Source organism: Scyliorhinus torazame, chromosome 12 (assembly GCF_047496885.1).
Source record: "Scyliorhinus torazame isolate Kashiwa2021f chromosome 12, sScyTor2.1, whole genome shotgun sequence".
Lineage (NCBI taxonomy): Eukaryota > Metazoa > Chordata > Chondrichthyes > Carcharhiniformes > Scyliorhinidae > Scyliorhinus > Scyliorhinus torazame.
Window position 1 is genome coordinate 139,953,930 of NC_092718.1, and position 19,441 is coordinate 139,973,370.

Genomic DNA, 19,441 nt, shown 5'->3' on the forward strand with positions numbered 1-19,441 from the left:
GGCTTGCATCAAAATTTACTATTTTTTGCCGGACTTTCATTTTGGAAAGAAATGTTTTACTCGTCGAGTAAAGCATTTCGAGTAATTTGCCGGTTGGTTTCAGAGCGGCTTGCATCGAAATTTAGTATTTTTTTGCCAAACATTCATTTCGGGAAAAATGTGATTATCTCTGCGCGTTAAGCATTTTGAGTAATTTGCCGTTTGGTTTCAGAGCGGCTTGCATCAAAATTTACTCTTCTTTTCTAAACATTCATTTCGGGAAAAAAAGTGATTTTCTCGGCGAGTAAAGCATTTTGAGTAATTTGCCGATTGGTTTCAGAGCGGCTTGCATCAAAATTTACTATTTTTTGCCAAACATTCATTGAGGGAAAAAAGTGATTTTCTCGGCGAGTTAAGCAATTTGAGTAAGTTGCCGGTTGGTTTCAGAGCGGCTTGCATCAAAATTAACTATTTTATGCCGGACTTTCATTTTGGAAAGAAATGTTTTACTCGTCGAGTAAAGCATTTCGAGTAATTTGCCGGTTGGTTTCAGAGCGGCTTGCATCGAAATTTAGTATTTTTTTGCCAAACATTTATTTAGGGAAAAAGGTGATTATCTCTGCGCGTTAAGCATTTTGAGGAATTTGCCGTTTGGTTTCAGAGCGGCTTGCATCAAAATTTACTCTTCTTTTCTAAACATTCATTTCGGGAAAAAAATGATTTTCTCGACGAGTTAAGCATTTTGAATAATTTGCCAGATGGTTTCAGAGCGGCTTGCATCAAAATTTACTATTTTTTGCCCAACATTCATTTAGGGAAAAATGTGATTTTCTCGTCGAGTTAAGCATTTTGAGTAATTTGCCGGTTGGTTTCAGAGCGGCTTGCATCCAAATTAACTATTTTTCCCCAAACATTAATTGAGGGACAAAAGTAATTTTCCCGGCGAGTTAAGTATTTTGAGTAATTTGCCAGTTGGATTCAGAGCGGCTTGCATCAAAATTAACTATTTCTTGCCAAACGTTTATTTAGGGAAAAATGTGATTTTCTCGGCGAGTGGAGCATTTTGAATAATTTGCCGGATGGTTTCTGAGCGGCTTGCATCCAAATTAACTATTTTTTCCCATACATTAATTTAGGGACAAAAGTGATTTTACCGGCGAGTTAAGCATTTTGAGTAATTTGCCGGTTGGTTTCAGAGCGGCGTGCATCAAAATATACTATTTTTTGCCAAACATTCATTTAGGGAAAAAATTGATTTTCCCGGCGAGTTAAGCATTTTGAGTAAGTTGCCGGTTGGTTTCATAGCGGCTTGCATCAAAATTAACTATTTGTTCCGAAGCATTCATTTAGGGAAAAAAGTGATTTTCTCCGCGAGTTAAGCATTTTGAGTAATTTGCCGGTTGGATTCAGAGCGGCTTGCATCAAAATTTACTATTTTTTGCCCAACATTCATTTGGGAAAAAAAGTCATTTTCTCGGCGATTTAAGCATTTTGAATAATTTGCCGGATTGTTTCTGAGCGGTTTGCATCAAAATTAACTATTTTTCCGAAGCACTCATTTGGGGAAAAAAGTGATTTTCTCGGCGAGTAAAGTATTTTGAGTAATTTGCCGATTTGTTTCAGAGCGGCTTGCATCAAAATTTACTATTTTTTGCCAAACATTCATTTCGGGAAAAAAGTGATTTTCTCGGCGAGTTAAGCATTTTGAGTAAGTTGCCGCTTGGTTTCAGAGCGGCTTGCATCAAAATTAACTATTTTATGCCAGACTTTCATTTTGGAAAGAAATGTTTTACTCGTCGAGTAAAGCATTTCGAGTAATTTGCCGGTTGGTTTCAGAGCGGCTTGCATCGAAATTTAGTATTTTTTGCCAAACATTCATTTAGGGAAAAATGTGATTATCTCTGCGCGTTAAGCATTTTGAGTAATTTGCCGTTTGGTTTCAGAGCGGCTTGCATCAAAATGTACTATTCTTTTCTAAACATTCATTTCGGGAAAAAAAGTGATTTTCTCGACGAGTTAAGCATTTTGAATAATTTGCCACATGGTTTCAGAGCGGCTTGCATCGAAATTTAGTATTTCTTGCCAAACGTTCATTTAGGGAAAAATGTGATTTTCTCGGCGAGTTAAGCATTTTGAATAATTTGCCGGATGGTTTCTGAGCGGCTTGCATCAAAATTAACTATTTTTCCGAAGCACTCATTTGGGGAAAAAAGTGATTTTCTCGTCGAGTAAAGCATTTCGAGTAATTTGCCGGTTGGTTTCAGAGCGGCTTGCATCGAAATTTTCTATTTCTTGCCAAACATTCATTTAGGGGAAAAAGTGATTTTCTCGGCGAGTGAAGCATTTTGAGTAATTTGCCGGTTGGTTTCAGAGCGGCGTGCATCAAAATTTACTATTTTTTGCCAAACATTCATTTCGGGAAAAAAGTGATTTTCCCGGCGAGTAAAGCATTTTGAGTAAGTTGCCGGTTGGTTTCAGAGCAGCTTGCATCAAAATTAACTATTTTATTCCAGTCTTTCATTTTGAAAAGAAAGTGATTTTCTCGTCGAGTAAAGCATTTCGAGTAATTTGCCGGTTGGTTTCAGAGCGGCTTGCATCGAAATTTAGTATTTTTTGCCAAACATTCATTTAGGGGAAAATGTGATTATCTCTGCGCGTTAAGCATTTTGAGTAATTTGCCGGTTGGTTTTAGAGCGGCTTGCATCAAAATTTACTATTTCTTGCCAAATATTCATTTCGGGAAAAAAGTGATTTTCTCGGCGAGTTAAGCATTTTGAGTAATTTCGTGGTTGGTTTCAGAGCGGCTTGCATCCAAATTAACTATTTTTTCCCAAACATTAATTTAGGGACAAAAGTGATTTTCCCGGCGAGTTAAGTATTTTGAGCAATTTACCAGTGGGATTCAGAGCGGCTTGCATCAAAATTTACTATTTTTTGCCCAACATTCATTAGGGAAAAATGTGATTTTCTCGTCGAGTTAAGCATTTTGAATAATTGGCCGGATGGTTTCTGAGCGGCTTGCTTCAAAATTAACTATTTTTCCGAAGCACTCATTTGGGGAAAAAAGTGATTTTCTCGGCGAGTAAAGCATTTTGAGTAATTTGCCGATTGGTTTCAGAGCGGCTTGCATCAACATTTACTATTTTTTGCTAAACATTCATTTGGGGAAAAAAGTCATTTTCTCGGCGATTTAAGCATTTTGAATAATTTGCCGGTTGGTTTCTGAGCGGCTTGCATCAAAATTAACTATTTTTCCGAAGCACTCATTTGGGGAAAAAAGTGATTTTCTCTTCGAGTAAAGCATTTCGAGTAATTTGCCGGTTGGTTTCAGTGCGGCTTGCATCGAAATTTAGTATTTCTTGCCAAATATTCATTTAGGGAAAAAAGTGATTTTCTCGGCGAGTTAAGCATTTTGAGTAATTTCCTGGTTGGTTTCAGAGCGGCTTGCATCAAAATTAACTATTTTTCCGAAGCACTCATTTGGGGAAAAAAGTGATTTTCTCGGCGAGTAAAGCATTTTGAGTAATTTGCCGATTGGTTTCAGAGCGGCTTGCATCAACATTGACTATTTTTTGCTAAACATTCATTTGGGGAAAAAAGTCATTTTCTCGGCGATTTAAGCATTTTGAATAATTTGCCGGTTGGTTTCTGAGCGGCTTGCATCAAAATTAACTATTTTTCCGAAGCACTCATTTGGGGAAAAAAGTGATTTTCTCGGCGAGTAAAGCATTTTGAGTAATTTGCCGATTGGTTTCAGAGCGGCTTGCATCAACATTTACTATTTTTTGCTAAACATTCATTTGGGGAAAAAAGTCATTTTCTCGGCGATTTAAGCATTTTGAATAATTTGCCGGTTGGTTTCTGAGCGGCTTGCATCAAAATTAACTATTTTTCCGAAGCACTCATTTGGGGAAAAAAGTGATTTTCTCGGCGAGTAAAGCATTTTGAGTAATTTGCCGATTGGTTTCAGAGCGGCTTGCATCAAAATTTACTATTTTTTGCCAAACATTCATTGAGGGAAAAAAGTGATTTTCTCGGCGAGTTAAGCATTTTGAGTAAGTTGCCGGTTGGTTTCAGAGCGGCTTGCATCAAAATTAACTATTTTATGCCGGACTTTCATTTTGGAAAGAAATGTTTTACTCGTCGAGTAAAGCATTTCGAGTAATTTGCCGGTTGGTTTCAGAGCGGCTTGCATCGAAATTTAGTATTTTTTTGCCAAACATTCATTTAGGGAAAAATGTGATTATCTCTGCGCGTTAAGCATTTTGAGTAATTTGCCGTTTGGTTTCAGAGCGGCTTGCATCAAAATTTACTCTTCTTTTCTAAACATTCATTTCGGGAAAAAAAGTGATTTTCTCGACGAGTTAAGCATTTTGAATAATTTGCCAGATGGTTTCAGAGCGGCTTGCATCAAAATTTACTATTTTTTGCCCAACATTCATTTAGGGAAAAATGTGATTTTCTCGTCGAGTTAAGCATTTTGAATAATTTGCCGGATGGTTTCTGAGCGGCTTGCATCAAAATTAACTATTATTCCGAAGCACTCATTTGGGGAAAAAAGTGATTTTCTCGGCGAGTAAAGCATTTTGAGTAATTTGCCGATTGGTTTCAGAGCGGCTTGCATCAACATTTACTATTTTGTGCTAAACATTCATTCGGGAAAAAAAGTCATTTTCTCGGCGATTTCAGCATTTTCAATAATTTGCCGGATGGTTTCTGAGCGGCTTGCATCAAAATTAACTATTTTTCCGAAGCACTCATTTGGGGAAAAAAGTGATTTTCTCGGCGAGTGAAGCATTTTGAGTAATTTGCCGATTGGTTTCAGAGCGGCTTGCATCAAAATTTACTATTTTTTGCCAAACATTCATTGTGGGGAAAAAAGTGATTTTCTCGGCGAGTTAAGCATTTTGAGTAAGTTGCCGGTTGGTTTCTGAGCGGCTTGCATCAAAATTAACTATTTTTCCGAAGCACTCATTTGGGGAAAAAAGTGATTTTCTCGGCGAGTGAAGCATTTTGAGTAATTTGCCGATTGGTTTCAGAGCGGCTTGCATCAAAATTTACTATTTTTTGCCAAACATTCATTGAGGGGAAAAAAGTGATTTTCTCGGCGAGTTAAGCATTTTGAGTAAGTTGCCGGTTGGTTTCAGAGCGGCTTGCATCAAAATTAACTATTTTATGCCGGACTTTCAATTTGGAAAGAAATGTTTTACTCGTCGAGAAAAGCATTTCGAGTAATTTGCCGGTTGGTTTCAGAGCGGCTTGCATCGAAATTTAGTATTTTTTTGCCAAACATTCATTTAGGGAAAAATGTGATTATCTCTGCGCGTTAAGCATTTTGAGTAATTTGCCGTTTGGGTTCAGAGCGGCTTGCATCAAAATTTACTCTTCTTTTCTAAACATTCATTTCGGGAAAAAAAGTGATTTTCTCGACGAGTTAAGCATTTTGAATAATTTGCCAGATGGTTTCAGAGCGGCTTGCATCAAAATTTACTATTTTTTGCCCAACATTCATTTAGGGAAAAATGTGATTTTCTCGTCGAGTTAAGCATTTTGAATAATTTGCCGGATGGTTTCTGAGCGGCTTGCATCAAAATTAACTATTTTTCCGAAGCACTCATTTGGGGAAAAAAGTGATTTTCTCGGCGAGTAAAGCATTTTGAGTAATTTGCCGATTGGTTTCAGAGCGGCTTGCATCAACATTTACTATTTTGTGCTAAACATTCATTCGGGAAAAAAAGTCATTTTCTCGGCGATTTCAGCATTTTGAATAATTTGCCGGATGGTTTCTGAGCGGCTTGCATCAAAATTAACTATTTTTCCGAAGCACTCATTTGGGGAAAAAAGCGATTTTCTCGGCGAGTAAAGCATTTTGAGTAATTTGCCAGTTGGTTTCAGAGCGGCGTGCATCAAAATTTACTATTTTTTGCCAAACATTCATTTAGGGGAAAATGTGATTATCTCTGCGCGTTAAGCATTTTGAGTAATTTGCCGGTTGGTTTCAGAGCGGCTTGCATCCAAATTAACTATTTTTTCCCAAACATTAATTGAGGGACAAAAGTAATTTTCCCGGCGAGTTAAGTATTTTGAGTAATTTGCCAGTTGGATTCAGAGCGGCTTGCATCAAAATTAACTATTTCTTGCCAAACGTTCATTTAGGGAAAAATGTGACTTTCTCGTCGAGTTAAGCATTTTGAATAATTTGCCGGATGGTTTCTGAGCGACTTGCATCAAAATTAACTATTTTTCCGAAGCACTCATTTGGGGAAAAAAGTGATTTTCTCGGCGAGTGAAGCATTTTGAGTAATTTGCCGGTTGGTTTCAGAGCGGCGTGCATCAAAATTTACTATTTTTTGCCAAACATTCATTTCGGGAAAAAAGTGATTTTCCCGGCGAGTAAAGCATTTTGAGTAAGTTGCCGGTTGGTTTCAGAGCAGCTTGCATCAAAATTAACTATTTTATTCCAGTCTTTCATTTTGAAAAGAAAGTGATTTTCTCTTCGAGTAAAGCATTTCGAGTAATTTGCCGGTTGGTTTCAGAGCGGCTTGCATCGAAATTTAGTATTTCTTGCCAAATATTCATTTAGGGAAAGAAGTGATTTTCTCGGCGAGTTAAGCATTTTGAGTAATTTCCTGGTTGGTTTCAGAGCGGCTTGCATCAAAATTAACTATTTTTCCGAAGCACTCATTTGGGGAAAAAAGTGATTTTCTCGGCGAGTAAAGCATTTTGAGTAATTTGCCGATTGGTTTCAGAGCGGCTTGCATCAACATTGACTATTTTTTGCTAAACATTCATTTGGGGAAAAAAGTCATTTTCTCGGCGATTTAAGCATTTTGAATAATTTGACGGTTGGTTTCTGAGCGGCTTGCATCAAAATTAACTATTTTTCCGAAGCACTCATTTGGGGAAAAAAGTGATTTTTCTCGGCGAGTAAAGCATTTTGAGTAATTTGCCGATTGGTTTCAGAGCGGCTTGCATCAACATTTACTATTTTTTGCTAAACATTCATTTGGGGAAAAAAGTCATTTTCTCGGCGATTTAAGCATTTTGAATAATTTGCCGGTTGGTTTCTGAGCGGCTTGCATCAAAATTTACTATTTTTCCGAAGCACTCATTTGGGGAAAAAAGTGATTTTCTCGGCGAGTAAAGCATTTTGAGTAATTTGCCGATTGGTTTCAGAGCGGCTTGCATCAAAATTTACTATTTTTTGCCAAACATTCATTGAGGGAAAAAAGTGATTTTCTCGGCGAGTTAAGCATTTTGAGTAAGTTGCCGGTTGGTTTCAGAGCGGCTTGCATCAAAATTAACTATTTTATGCCGGACTTTCATTTTGGAAAGAAATGTTTTACTCGTCGAGTAAAGCATTTCGAGTAATTTGCCGGTTGGTTTCAGAGCGGCTTGCATCGAAATTTAGTATTTTTTTGCCAAACATTCATTTAGGGAAAAATGTGATTATCTCTGCGCGTTAAGCATTTTGAGTAATTTGCCGTTTGGTTTCAGAGCGGCTTGCATCAAAATTTACTCTTCTTTTCTAAACATTCATTTCGGGAAAAAAAGTGATTTTCTCGACGAGTTAAGCATTTTGAATAAATTGCCAGATGGTTTCAGAGCGGCTTGCATCAAAATTTACTATTTTTTGCCCAACATTCATTTAGGGAAAAATGTGATTTTCTCGTCGAGTTAAGCATTTTGAATAATTTGCCGGATGGTTTCTGAGCGGCTTGCATCAAAATTAACTATTTTTCCGAAGCACTCATTTGGGGAAAAAAGTGATTTTCTCGGCGAGTAAAGCATTTTGAGTAATTTGCCGATTGGTTTCAGAGCGGCTTGCATCAACATTTACTATTTTGTGCTAAACATTCATTCGGGAAAAAAAGTCATTTTCTCGGCGATTTCAGCATTTTGAGTAATTTGCCGGTTGGTTTCAGAGCGGCGTGCATCAAAATTTACTATTTTTTGCCAAACATTCATTTAGGGGAAAATGTGATTATCTCTGCGCGTTTCTCATTTTGAGTAATTTGCCGGTTGGTTTCAGAGCGGCTTGCATCAAAATTTACTATTTCTTGCCAAATATTCATTTCGGGAAAAAAGTGATTTTCCCGGCGAGTTAAATATTTTGAGTAATTTGCCAGTTGGATTCAGAGCGGCTTGCATCAACATTTACTATTTTTTGCTAAACATTCATTTGGGAAAAAAAGTCATTTTCTCGACGAGTTAAGCATTTTGAATAATTTGCCAGATGTTTTCAGAGCGGCTTGCATCAAAATTTACTATTTCTTGCCAAATATTCATTTAGGGAAAAAAGTGATTTTTTCGGCGAGTTAAGCATTTTGAGTAATTTCCTGGTTGGTTTCAGAGCGGCTTGCATCCAAATTAACTATTTTTTCCCAAACATTAATTTAGGGACAAAAGTGAGTTTCCCGGCGAGTTAAGCATTTTGAGTAATTTGCCGGTTGGATTCAGAGCGGCTTGCATCAAAATTAACTATTTTTCCGAAGCACTCATTTGGGGAAAAAAGTGATTTTCTCGGCGAGTAAAGCATTTTGAGTAATTTGCCTGTTGGTTTCAGAGCGGGTTGCATCAAAATTAACTATTTTTTCTCAAACATTCATTGAGGGAAAAAAGTGATTTTCTCGGCGAGTGAAGCATTTTGAGTAATTTGCCGGTTGGTTTCAGAGCGGCGTGCATCAAAATTTACTATTTTTTGCCGAACATTCATTTAGGGAAAATAGTGATTTTCCCGGCGAGTAAATCATTTTGAGTAATTTGCCGGTTGGTTTCAGAGCGGATTGCATCAAAATTAACTATCTTATGCCAGACTTTCATTTTGGAAATAAAGTGATTTTCTCGGAAAGTAAGGCATTTTGAGTAATTTGCCGGTTGGTTTCAGAGCGGCTTGCCTCAAAATTAACTATTTTATGCCAAACATTCATTTAGGGAAAAAAGTGATTTTCTCGGCGAGTTAAGCATTTTGAGTAATTTGCCGGTTGGTTTCAGAGCGGCGTGCATCAAAATTTACTATTTTTTGCCAAACATTCATTTAGGGAAAAAAGTGATTTTCCCGGCGAGTTAAGCATTTTGAGTAAGTTGCCGGTTGGTTTCAGAGCAGCTTGCATCAAAATTAACTATTTTATTCAAGACTTTCATTTTGAAAAGAAAGTGATTTTCTCGTCGAATCAACCATTTCGAGTAATTTGCCGGTTGGTTTCAGAGCGGCTTGCATCAAAATTTACTATTTCTTGCCAAATATCCATTTAGGGAAAAAAGTGATTTTCTCGGCGAGTAAAGCATTTTGAGTAATTTGCCGGGTGGTTTTAGAGCGGCGTGCATCAAAATTTACTATTTTTTGCCCAACATTCATTTAGGGAAAAATGTGATTTTCCCTGCGAGTTAAGCATTTTGAGGAAGTTGCCGGTTGGTTTCAGAGCGGCTTGCATCAAAATTAACTATTTTACTCCAGACTTTCATTTTGAAAAGAACGTCATTTTCTCGTCGAGTAAAGCATTTTGAGTAATTTGCCGGTTGGTTTCAGAGCGGCGTGCATCAAAATTAACTATTTTTCCGAAGCACTCATTTGGGGAAAAAAGTGATTTTCTCGGCGAGTAAAGCATTTTGAGTAATTTGCCGGTTGGTTTCAGAGCGGCGTGCATCAAAATTTACTATTTTTCCGAAGCACTCATTTGGAGAAAAAAGTGATTTTCTCGGCGAGTAAAGCATTTTGAGTAATTTGCCTGTTGGTTTCAGAGCGGGTTGCATCAAAATTAACTATTTTTTCTCAAACATTCATTGAGGGAAAAAAGTGATTTTCTCGGCGAGTGAAGCATTTTGAGTAATTTGCCGGTTGGTTTCAGAGCGGCGTGCATCAAAATTTACTATGTTTTGCCTAACATTCATTTAGGGAAAATAGTGATTTTCCCGGCGAGTAAAGCATTTTGAGTAATTTGCCGGTTGGTTTAAGAGCGGATTGCATCAAAATTAACTATCTTATGCCAGACTTTCATTTTGGAAATAAAGTGATTTTCTCGGAAAGTAAGGCATTTTGAGTAATTTGCCGGTTGGTTTCAGAGCGGCTTGCATCAAAATTAACTATTTTATTCAAGACTTTCATTTTGAAAAGAAAGTGATTTTCTCGTCGAATCAACCATTTCGAGTAATTTGCCGGTTGGTTTCAGAGCGGCTTGCATCGAAATTTAGTATTTTTTGCCAAACATTCATTGATGGAAAATTTTGATTATCTCTGCGCGTTAAGCATTTTGAGTAATTTGCCAGTTGGTTTCAGAGCGGCTTGCATCAAAATTTACTATTTCTTGCCAAATATTCATTTAGGGAAAAAAGTGATTTTCTCGGCGAGTAAAGCATTTTGAGTAATTTGCCGGTTGGTTTCAGAGCGGCGTGCATCCAAATTAACTATTTTTTCCCAAACATTAATTTAGGGACAAAAGTGATTTTCCCGGCGAGTTAAGAATTTTGAGTAATTTGCCGGTTGGTTTCAGAGCGGCGTGCATCAAAATTTACTATTTTTTGCCTAACATTCATTTAGGGAAAAATGTGATTTTCTCGTCGAGTTCAGCATTTTGAATAATTTGCCGGATGGTTTCTGTGCGGCTTGCATCAAAATTAACTATTTTTCCGAAGCACTCATTTGGGGAAAAAAGTGATTTTCTCGGCGAGTAAAGCATTTTGAGTAATTTGCCGATTGGTTTCAGAGCGGCTTGCATCAACATTTACTATTTTTTGCTAAACATTCATTTGGGAAAAAAAGTTATTTTCTCGGCGATTTAAGCATTTTGAATAATTTGCCGGATGGTTTCTGAGCGGCTTGCATCAAAATTAACTATTTTATGCCAGACTTTCATTTTGGAAAGAAATGTTTTACTCGTCGAGTAAAGCATTTCGAGTAATTTGCCGGTTGGTTTCAGAGCGGCTTGCATCAAAATTAACTATTTCTTGCCAAACGTTCATTTAGGGAAAAGTGTGATTTTCTCGTCGAGTTAAGCATTTTGAATAATTTGCCGGATGGTTTCTGAGCGGCTTGCATCAAAATTAACTATTTTTCCGAAGCACTCGTTTGGGGAAAGAAGTGATTTTCTCGGCGAGTAAAGCATTTTGAGTAATTTGCCGGGTGGTTTTAGAGCGGCGTGCATCAAAATTTACTATTTTTTGCCCAACATTCATTTAGGGAAAAATGTGATTTTCCCTGCGAGTTAAGCATTTTGAGGAAGTTGCCGGTTGGTTTCAGAGCGGCTTGCATCAAAATTAACTATTTTATTCCAGACTTTCATTTTGAAAAGAACGTCATTTTCTCGTCGAGTAAAGCATTTTGAGTAATTTGCCGGTTGGTTTCAGAGCGGCGTGCATCAAAATTAACTATTTTTCCGAAGCACTCATTTGGGGAAAAAAGTGATTTTCTCGGCGAGTAAAGCATTTTGAGTAATTTGCCGATTGGTTTCAGAGCGGCTTGCATCAACATTTAGTATTTTTTGCTAAACATCCATTTGGGAAAAAAAGTTATTTTCTCGGCGATTTAAGCATTTTGAGTAATTTGCCGGTTAGTTTCAGAGCGGGTTGCCTCAAAATTAACTATTCTTTTCTAAACATTCATTTAGGGAAAAAAAGTGATTTTCTCGACGAGTTAAGCATTTTGAATAATTTGCCAGATGGTTTCAGAGCGGCTTGCATCAAAATTACCTATTTTTTCTGAAGCATTAATTTAGGGAAAAAAGTGATTTTCTCGGCGAGTAAAGCATTTTGAGTAATTTGCCGGTTAGTTTCAGAGCGGGTTGCCTCAAAATTAACTATTTTATGCCAAACATTCATTTAGGGAAAAAAGTGATTTTCCCGGCGAGTTAAGCATTTTGAGTAAGTTGCCGGTTGGTTTAAGAGCAGCTTGCATCAAAATTAACTATTTTATTCCAGTCTTTCATTTTGAAAAGAAAGTGATTTTCTCGTCTAGTAAAGCATTTCGAGTAATTTGCCGGTTGGTTTCAGAGCGGCTTGCATCGAAATTTTCTATTTCTTGCCAAATATTCATTTAGGGAAAAAAGTGATTTTCTCGGCGAGTTAAGCATTTTGAGTAATTTCCTGGTTGGTTTCAGAGCGGCTTGCATCGAAATATAGTATTTTTTGCCAAACATTCATTTAGGGAAAAATGTGATTATCTCTGCGCTTTGAGTAATTTGCAGTTTGGTTTCAGAGCGGCTTGCATCAAAATTTACTATTCTTTTCTAAACATTCATTTCGGGAAAAAAAGTAATTTTTTTCGGCGAGTTAAGCATTTTGAGTAATTTCCTGGTTGGTTTCAGAGCGGCTTGCATCCAAATTAACTATTTTTTCCCAAACATTAATTTCGGGACAAAAGTGATTTTCCCGGCGAGTTAAGCATTTTGAGTAATTTGCCGGTTGGATTCAGAGCGGCTTGCATCAAAATTAACTATTCTTCCGAAGCACTCATTTGGGGAATAAAAGTGATTTTCTCGGCGAGTAAAGCATTTTGAGTAATTTGCCTGTTGGTTTCAGAGCGGCTTGCATCAAAATTAACTATTTCTTGCCAAACGTTCATTTAGGGAAAAATGTGATTTTCTCGGCGAGTTAAGCATTTTGAATAATTTACCGGATGGTTTCTGAGCGGCTTGCATCAAAATTAACTATTTTTCCGAAGCACTCATTTGGGGAAAAAAGTGATTTTCTCGTCGAGAAAGCATTTCGAGTAATTTGCCGGTTGGTTTCAGAGCGGCTTGCATCGCAATTTTCTATTTCTTGCCAAACATTCATTTAGGGGAAAAAGTGATTTTCTCGGCGAGTGAAGCATTTTGAGTAATTTGCCGGTTGGTTTCAGAGCGGCGTGCATCAAAATTTACTATTTTTTGCCAAACATTCATTTCGGGAAAAAAGTGATTTTCCCGGCGAGTTAAGCATTTTGAGTAAGTTGCCGGTTGGTTTCAGAGCAGCTTGCATAAAAATTCACTATTTTATTCCTGTCTTTCATTTTGAAAAGAAAGTGATTTTCTCGTCGAGTAAAGCATTTCGAGTAATTTGCCGGTTGGTTTCAGAGCGGATTGCATCGAAATTTAGTACTTTTTGCCAAACATTCATTTAGGGGAAAATGTGATTATCTCTGCGCGTTCAGCATTTTGAGTAATTTGCCGGTTGGTTTCAGAGCGGCTTGCGTCCAAATTAACTATTTTTTCCCAAACATTAATTGAGGGACAAAAGTAATTTTCCCGGCGAGTTAAGTATTTTGAGTAATTTGCCAGTTGGATTCAGAGCGGCTTGCATCAAAATTAACTATTTCTTGCCAAACGTTCATTTAGGGAAAATGTGATTTTCTCGGCGAGTGAAGCATTTTGAATAATTTGCCGGATGGTTTCTGAGCGGCTTGCATCAAAATTTACTATTTTTTGCCAAACATTCATTTAGGGAAAAAAGTGATTTTCCCGGCGAGTTAAGCATTTTGAGTAAGTTGCCGGTTGGTTTCAGAGCAGCTTGCATCAAAATTAACTATTTTATTCAAGACTTTCATTTTGAAAAGAAAGTGATTTTCTCGTCGAATCAACCATTTCGAGTAATTTGCCGGTTGGTTTCAGAGCGGCGTGCATCAAAATTAACTATTTTTCCGAAGCACTCATTTGGGGAAAAAAGTGATTTTCTCGGCGAGTAAAGCATTTTGAGTAATTTGCCGGTTGGTTTCAGAGCGGCGTGCATCAAAATTTACTATTTTTCCGAAGCACTCATTTGGAGAAAAAAGTGATTTTCTCGGCGAGTAAAGCATTTTGAGTAATTTGCCTGTTGGTTTCAGAGCGGGTTGCATCAAAATTAACTATTTTTTCTCAAACATTCATTGAGGGAAAAAAGTGATTTTCTCGGCGAGTGAAGCATTTTGAGTAATTTGCCGGTTGGTTTCAGAGCGGCGTGCATCAAAATTTACTATTTTTTGCCTAACATTCATTTAGGGAAAATAGTGATTTTCCCGGCGAGTAAAGCATTTTGAGTAATTTGCCGGTTGGTTTAAGAGCGGATTGCATCAAAATTAACTATCTTATGCCAGACTTTCATTTTGGAAATAAAGTGATTTTCTCGGAAAGTAAGGCATTTTGAGTAATTTGCCGGTTGGTTTCAGAGCGGCTTGCATCAAAATTAACTATTTTATTCAAGACTTTCATTTTGAAAAGAAAGTGATTTTCTCGTCGAATCAACCATTTCGAGTAATTTGCCGGTTGGTTTCAGAGCGGCTTGCATCGAAATTTAGTATTTTTTGCCAAACATTCATTGATGGAAAATTTTGATTATCTCTGCGCGTTAAGCATTTTGAGTAATTTGCCAGTTGGTTTCAGAGCGGCTTGCATCAAAATTTACTATTTCTTGCCAAATATTCATTTAGGGAAAAAAGTGATTTTCTCGGCGAGTAAAGCATTTTGAGTAATTTGCCGGTTGGTTTCAGAGCGGCGTGCATCCAAATTAACTATTTTTTCCCAAACATTAATTTAGGGACAAAAGTGATTTTCCCGGCGAGTTAAGAATTTTGAGTAACTTGCCGGTTGGTTTCAGAGCGGCGTGCATCAAAATTTACTATTTTTTGCCTAACATTCATTTAGGGAAAAATGTGATTTTCTCGTCGAGTTCAGCATTTTGAATAATTTGCCGGATGGTTTCTGTGCGGCTTGCATCAAAATTAACTATTTTTCCGAAGCACTCATTTGGGGAAAAAAGTGATTTTCTCGGCGAGTAAAGCATTTTGAGTAATTTGCCGATTGGTTTCAGAGCGGCTTGCATCAACATTTACTATTTTTTGCTAAACATTCATTTGGGAAAAAAAGTTATTTTCTCGGCGATTTAAGCATTTTGAATAATTTGCCGGATGGTTTCTGAGCGGCTTGCATCAAAATTAACTATTTTATGCCAGACTTTCATTTTGGAAAGAAATGTTTTACTCGTCGAGTAAAGCATTTCGAGTAATGTGCCGGTTGGTTTCAGAGCGGCTTGCATCAAAATTAACTATTTCTTGCCAAACGTTCATTTAGGGAAAAGTGTGATTTTCTCGTCGAGTTAAGCATTTTGAATAATTTGCCGGATGGTTTCTGAGCGGCTTGCATCAAAATTAACTATTTTTCCGAAGCACTCGTTTGGGGAAAGAAGTGATTTTCTCGGCGAGTAAAGCATTTTGAGTAATTTGCCGGGTGGTTTTAGAGCGGCGTGCATCAAAATTTACTATTTTTTGCCCAACATTCATTTAGGGAAAAATGTGATTTTCCCTGCGAGTTAAGCATTTTGAGGAAGTTGCCGGTTGGTTTCAGAGCGGCTTGCATCAAAATTAACTATTTTATTCCAGACTTTCATTTTGAAAAGAACGTCATTTTCTCGTCGAGTAAAGCATTTTGAGTAATTTGCCGGTTGGTTTCAGAGCGGCGTGCATCAAAATTAACTATTTTTCCGAAGCACTCATTTGGGGAAAAAAGTGATTTTCTCGGCGAGTAAAGCATTTTGAGTAATTTGCCGGTTGGTTTCAGAGCGGCGTGCATCAAAATTTACTATTTTTCCGAAGCACTCATTTGGAGAAAAAAGTGATTTTCTCGGCGAGTAAAGCATTTTGAGTAATTTGCCTGTTGGTTTCAGAGCGGGTTGCATCAAAATTAACTATTTTTTCTCAAACATTCATTGAGGGAAAAAAGTGATTTTCTCGGCGAGTGAAGCATTTTGAGTAATTTGCCGGTTGGTTTCAGAGCGGCGTGCATCAAAATTTACTATTTTTTGCCTAACATTCATTTAGGGAAAATAGTGATTTTCCCGGCGAGTAAAGCATTTTGAGTAATTTGCCGGTTGGTTTAAGAGCGGATTGCATCAAAATTAACTATCTTATGCCAGACTTTCATTTTGGAAATAAAGTGATTTTCTCGGAAAGTAAGGCATTTTGAGTAATTTGCCGGTTGGTTTCAGAGCGGCTTGCATCAAAATTAACTATTTTATTCAAGACTTTCATTTTGAAAAGAAAGTGATTTTCTCGTCGAATCAACCATTTCGAGTAATTTGCCGGTTGGTTTCAGAGCGGCTTGCATCGAAATTTAGTATTTTTTGCCAAACATTCATTGATGGAAAATTTTGATTATCTCTGCGCGTTAAGCATTTTGAGTAATTTGCCAGTTGGTTTCAGAGCGGCTTGCATCAAAATTTACTATTTCTTGCCAAATATTCATTTAGGGAAAAAAGTGATTTTCTCGGCGAGTAAAGCATTTTGAGTAATTTGCCGGTTGGTTTCAGAGCGGCGTGCATCCAAATTAACTATTTTTTCCCAAACATTAATTTAGGGACAAAAGTGATTTTCCCGGCGAGTTAAGAATTTTGAGTAATTTGCCGGTTGGTTTCAGAGCGGCGTGCATCAAAATTTACTATTTTTTGCCTAACATTCATTTAGGGAAAAATGTGATTTTCTCGTCGAGTTCAGCATTTTGAATAATTTGCCGGATGGTTTCTGTGCGGCTTGCATCAAAATTAACTATTTTTCCGAAGCACTCATTTGGGGAAAAAAGTGATTTTCTCGGCGAGTAAAGCATTTTGAGTAATTTGCCGATTGGTTTCAGAGCGGCTTGCATCAACATTTACTATTTTTTGCTAAACATTCATTTGGGAAAAAAAGTTATTTTCTCGGCGATTTAAGCATTTTGAATAATTTGCCGGATGGTTTCTGAGCGGCTTGCATCAAAATTAACTATTTTATGCCAGACTTTCATTTTGGAAAGAAATGTTTTACTCGTCGAGTAAAGCATTTCGAGTAATGTGCCGGTTGGTTTCAGAGCGGCTTGCATCAAAATTAACTATTTCTTGCCAAACGTTCATTTAGGGAAAAGTGTGATTTTCTCGTCGAGTTAAGCATTTTGAATAATTTGCCGGATGGTTTCTGAGCGGCTTGCATCAAAATTAACTATTTTTCCGAAGCACTCGTTTGGGGAAAGAAGTGATTTTCTCGGCGAGTAAAGCATTTTGAGTAATTTGCCGGGTGGTTTTAGAGCGGCGTGCATCAAAATTTACTATTTTTTGCCCAACATTCATTTAGGGAAAAATGTGATTTTCCCTGCGAGTTAAGCATTTTGAGGAAGTTGCCGGTTGGTTTCAGAGCGGCTTGCATCAAAATTAACTATTTTATTCCAGACTTTCATTTTGAAAAGAACGTCATTTTCTCGTCGAGTAAAGCATTTTGAGTAATTTGCCGGTTGGTTTCAGAGCGGCGTGCATCAAAATTAACTATTTTTCCGAAGCACTCATTTGGGGAAAAAAGTGATTTTCTCGGCGAGTAAAGCATTTTGAGTAATTTGCCGATTGGTTTCAGAGCGGCTTGCATCAACATTTAGTATTTTTTGCTAAACATCCATTTGGGAAAAAAAGTTATTTTCTCGGCGATTTAAGCATTTTGAGTAATTTGCCGGTTAGTTTCAGAGCGGGTTGCCTCAAAATTAACTATTCTTTTCTAAACATTCATTTAGGGAAAAAAAGTGATTTTCTCGACGAGTAAAGCATTTTGAGTAATTTGCCGGTTAGTTTCAGAGCGGGTTGCCTCAAAATTAACTATTTTATGCCAAACATTCATTTAGGGAAAAAAGTGATTTTCCCGGCGAGTTAAGCATTTTGAGTAAGTTGCCGGTTGGTTTAAGAGCAGCTTGCATCAAAATTAACTATTTTATTCCAGTCTTTCATTTTGAAAAGAAAGTGATTTTCTCGTCGAGTAAAGCATTTCGAGTAATTTGCCGGTTGGTTTCAGAGCGGCTTGCATCGAAATTTTCTATTTCTTGCCAAATATTCATTTAGGGAAAAAAGTGATTTTCTCGGCGAGTTAAGCATTTTGAGTAATTTCCTGGTTGGTTTCAGAGCGGCTTGCATCCAAATTAACTATTTTATTCCAGACTTTCATTTTGAAAAGAACGTGATTTTCTCGTCGAGTAAAGCATTTTGAGTAATTTGCCGGTTGGTTTCAGAGCGGCTTGCATCGAAATTTTCTATTTCTTGCCAAACATTCATTTAGGGGAAAAAGTGATTTTCTCGGCGAGTGAAGCATTTTGAGTAATTTGCCGGTTGGTTTCAGAGCGGCGTGCATCAAAATTTACTATTTTTTGCCAAACATTCATTTCGGGAAAAAAGTGATTTTCCCGGCGAGTTAAGCATTTTGAGTAAGTTGCCGGTTGGTTTCAGAGCAGCTTGCATAAAAATTAACTATTTTATTCCAGTCTTTCATTTTGAAAAGAAAGTGATTTTCTCGTCTAGTAAAGCATTTCGAGTAATTTGCCCGTTGGTTTCAGAGCTGCTTGCATCGAAATATAGTATTTTTTGCCAAACATTCATTTAGGGAAAAATGTGATTATCTCTGCGCTTTGAGTAATTTGCAGTTTGGTTTCAGAGCGGCTTGCATCAAAATTTACTATTCTTTTCTAAACATTCATTTCGGGAAAAAAAGTGATTTTTTTCGGCGAGTTAAGCATTTTGAGTAATTTCCTGGTTGGTTTCAGAGCGGCTTGCATCCAAATTAACTATTTTTTCCCAAACATTAATTTCGGGACAAAAGTGATTTTCCCGGCGAGTTAAGCATTTTGAGTAATTTGCCGGTTGGATTCAGAGCGGCTTGCATCAAAATTAACTATTCTTCCGAAGCACTCATTTGGGGAATAAAAGTGATTTTCTCGGCGAGTAAAGCATTTTGAGTAATTTGCCTGTTGGTTTCAGAGCGGCTTGCATCAAAATTAACTATTTCTTGCCAAACGTTCATTTAGGGAAAAATGTGATTTTCTCGGCGAGTTAAGCATTTTGAATAATTTACCGGATGGTTTCTGAGCGGCTTGCATCAAAATTAACTATTTTTCCGAAGCACTCATTTGGGGAAAAAAGTGATTTTCTCGTCGAGAAAGCATTTCGAGTAATTTGCCGGTTGGTTTCAGAGCGGCTTGCATCGCAATTTTCTATTTCTTGCCAAACATTCATTTAGGGGAAAAAGTGATTTTCTCGGCGAGTGAAGCATTTTGAGTAATTTGCCGGTTGGTTTCAGAGCGGCGTGCATCAAAATTTACTATTTTTTGCCAAACATTCATTTCGGGAAAAAAGTGATTTTCCCGGCGAGTTAAGCATTTTGAGTAAGTTGCCGGTTGGTTTCAGAGCAGCTTGCATAAAAATTCACTATTTTATTCCTGTCTTTCATTTTGAAAAGAAAGTGATTTTCTCGTCGAGTAAAGCATTTCGAGTAATTTGCCGGTTGGTTTCAGAGCGGATTGCATCGAAATTTAGTACTTTTTGCCAAACATTCATTTAGGGGAAAATGTGATTATCTCTGCGCGTTCAGCATTTTGAGTAATTTGCCGGTTGGTTTCAGAGCGGCTTGCGTCCAAATTAACTATTTTTTCCCAAACATTAATTGAGGGACAAAAGTAATTTTCCCGGCGAGTTAAGTATTTTGAGTAATTTGCCAGTTGGATTCAGAGCGGCTTGCATCAAA